We start from the raw sequence: 3793 nt of genomic DNA on the forward strand, positions 1-3793 counted from the left end.
ATTTATTTAAAAGAAGAAAAGGGTATTAAATGAAATAAATAGGATTTTATTCATTTAATTGATTGTGAATTTAGTTTAATGAATTAATTAAAATAAATTGAATAATTTATTTAATTAATAGGAGAATGTTTGAGGATGAATTAATTAAATATTAATTTAATTAACTGATGGCTAGTGGATTTTTAATCAAATAAATAGCAAATATTCATTTAATTAAAATGGACAGATTTATGTGACTACAATATCCGTTAGCTAATGCTAATAGAAACTCGGGATTGTGTGCTAACATTGGGAAAGATGCAACCAAATGAATGCCACTGTTGATGGTTGCTTCCATTTCATAGTACTATGGCAACTCTTTGACTCTCTTTAGGAAGTCTTCTAGATCTATACATGCCCTAACTCTGTGTCCCTAATACTGTCAATATTAGATGACATAGATGAAGATGGAAAGACCGGATCGGGGTCTTGCTTCTTGAACTTCATTTCTTTCTTGCTTGGTGATGGCTCTGTCATTTGATTGTAATCGCAACTGCAACATTTGGGAAAAGATCATCACCATGCTTTGGCTCATTAGAATCACCTTATTAGGATTCCAAAAACCCCAATTTGTTGATAGAAAAAAAATGCCTTAGAGTACAAATCGGATTTGTATCTCCAATCTACATGTGTGTGTTTGATGTAAATCGAGCTTATAAGTCCGATTTGCACTTAGGAGGCTCAAAAACATAAAATGGTGTAAATCAAGCTTGAAAGTTCGATTTTCACCTAGAGAGATCAAATAATGACAAATGGTGGCAATTGGGCTTTCAAACCCGATTTACACCATGTTAGAGCAAAGGGAAGAATACACTGCATTTGATTTTTGTTGGGGTTATAATCCTGCCATACACCATGGGAAGAAACCATGGTGTAGGTTGGGGTTACAACCCTGACATACACCATGCTACACTACTTGGTAAAAATTGAGTATTTATTTGGGAATGGTGTATGGTGGGGGTATGGCCCCGACATACACCGAGGTGAAACTTCAGTGTAGGCTGGGGTCATCACCCTGTCATACACCAAAAGGTGAAGGATACAACAATGATACGTATCAGTTTTGTAACCACGACATCCACCACGAAGAACATGGTGTATGTCATGATTGCAAGCCCGACATACAGCGAGATTCAAATAGAATTTAGCAAAGGAGGTTCGATAATGGTGTATGCTAGGTTTGTAACCATAAAAACTAGAAGATGGTGTATGACAGGATTAAAATAATGGCATACACCATAATCAAAAGAAATTTGAAAATCAAAAGATCTCTAAACATACAGGAAAGACGATAAGAAAAAAGGAATAAAGAAGCATACCTGAAAGAGGTGGAACTGCTTTGGCTCTAATAGTGATTCAAAAATCCACAAAAGCTCTTGAACAATAACATATGAGAGCAATAAGAAAGATAAAAAGAGATAAAAAGAGGAAGAAATCAAAACAACTTCGAAAACCTAGAGTAATAAATTTGCAAAGTCGTGCAAAATAAATGTGCACTTCGGGCTCATAAGTCTGATTTACACAAAAGACTCAAAAATGGTGTCATTCAGACTCATGAGCCCAAATTGCATCATTTTAAGACTTAAAAGTGCAATGTCAGAGTTAAAATTTGACTTTGCACTAAAGACCCAAAGATGGTGTAAGGTTAGACTTTAAGTCTGACTTTAGACCAAAAGACAAAAGATTTGTTTAAGTTAATTTTTTGAATTAACCAGCAAAACTCTTTGGGAAATGGCCACAAAGTTTCCCTAAGACTAACGAGGCAAGAAAAATGCCTTGAAAATCGAACTCTTGCAAAAATGAGAATGAATTTGAAAACAATTTGTAAGGCTTATCCAATTTTTGCTTCAAAAAAAAAAACAAGGATAACAAGTATAAAAAACAAAGGCTCAAAGTCAAATAGATGAAGAAACCTTGATAATCAAAAAGTCTCAACCACTAATATCACCCTCAAAATTCTTTTGCAAGAGCACAAATAATCATATGGAAATAGCATGAACATGCATCAAAGATAAGACAAGACTCAATGGTCCAACAACTAGTAAGGGTATGCTATGGGATCATAGAGGAGAAAGAGAGAGAGAGAGAGCATGGATTCCACTGGCTAACAAGTTGTGTAATGCTAGGTGATCCATGAAAGAGGAAGAAGAGTAGGAAATAGTCTAGCAAGTTGTGTTATGCTAGTTTCACTCATCCCAAGAAAGCTCAATGCAAAGGGAGAATTAAATAGTCTAACAAGTTGTGTTATACTAGCCAAACCATCACTAAGAGAGAGTTTAATAGTTTAGCAAGTTGTGTAATGCTAGTCAACTCATCTCAAAAAATAAAGTATCAATGAAAAGGAAAGGTCAAATAATATAGCAAGTTGTGTTATGCTAGTCAACATATCCTGAAAAATGATGTCTGGTTTCATGAATTAAGCATCTCGTCTAAGGCTTCTAGTCTAGTTTTGAGAATGCAATAGCCTTTATAAGGCATGCAATTTGAAAAAAAATGTGTCTGGTTTTGGGAATGCAACATATCATCTAAGAATTTTGGTTTGGTTTCGAGAACATACACCCTGTCTAAGACATGCAATAAGGATGACCAAGAAAAGCATTATGCACGGAAATCAAAAATATAATACACATGGAAGCCACATATATGCCCCCTCCTTAAGATGGCAGCGTAGAGCTGTGGTGACATCTTAAGGAAAAGAAGGGGGATAAACACCTTTAATCACCAACAAGATATTCTTAAACAATAATTTACGACAACCCTAGCCAAAGAAGCATAACCCTTATGAGCCAAGGAAGGATAATTGTGAGATATCATGCAACAAGTGTAAAGGGGATCCTTTGGAGGAATACATAAGAATAAGGAGGAAGAGATCTCTGCTCAAAGACATATACCTCTAAGAGGAGATCTTGAACAAAAATAACATCATTGAAAAAGAGAGGAGGGAGAACAAGAATTCACACCTTCCCCCTGTTTCTAGGTAAAAATATTCTTGATGAAGGATAATACACTTTTGACCCCAAGTGAGGGATTTGTTTAAAATAGACATACATCGTCAAGTGAGAAAGAGGTTGTACCCAAGGATACACACCTCTTATATAAGAGAGAATCCTCAAGAAAACAAACAATTCCACACAAGGAATGATATCATATCATAATCAAATACCACCCAACCAAGGAAAAGTGGATTCTTAGAAAGGATAAGAGATAGAAAATAGAATCCTTGCCCCCCAATAATGAAGGAAAAAGAGAAGAATTACAAGCCTTTTCATGAGAGCATCTGCATAAAAGATGTATTGTTTCAAGCAAATAATTAAGTCCTAACTAAGGAACACGATAATTCTATGCAAGAAAAGACATGAAGTTATGAAAGATACAACTCAACAAAGAAAAATTGAATCCATATAAATAAGGAAGAAATAAAATCCATGTCCCCCAAGTGTGAAGGATTAGGAAAAAGGGGATCACACACATTCACTGAGGGTAATGAAGATGAAACTATTCTTCAATAAACTAAAAACCAGAATTACAATATATGAAGTTCTACTCCTTGAAAAGGGGTATCTGAACTTTATTTATAACAAAAAGACTTCTAATTTATTCTAACTAACAATAGGTCCACTCCCACAACATTAGGAGGATGCAATTTATTACAGCATAAGAAAACGGAAGGAAGTTATGCTCCAAAAAGGAAACAGTCAAGCTATTTCTACTGCAAAGAAATCTAGAATAACTGATCCCCCTAGATCTACTCTAC

The sequence above is a fragment of the Cryptomeria japonica genome, chromosome 3 (assembly GCF_030272615.1).
Source record: "Cryptomeria japonica chromosome 3, Sugi_1.0, whole genome shotgun sequence".
Classification (NCBI taxonomy): domain Eukaryota; kingdom Viridiplantae; phylum Streptophyta; class Pinopsida; order Cupressales; family Cupressaceae; genus Cryptomeria; species Cryptomeria japonica.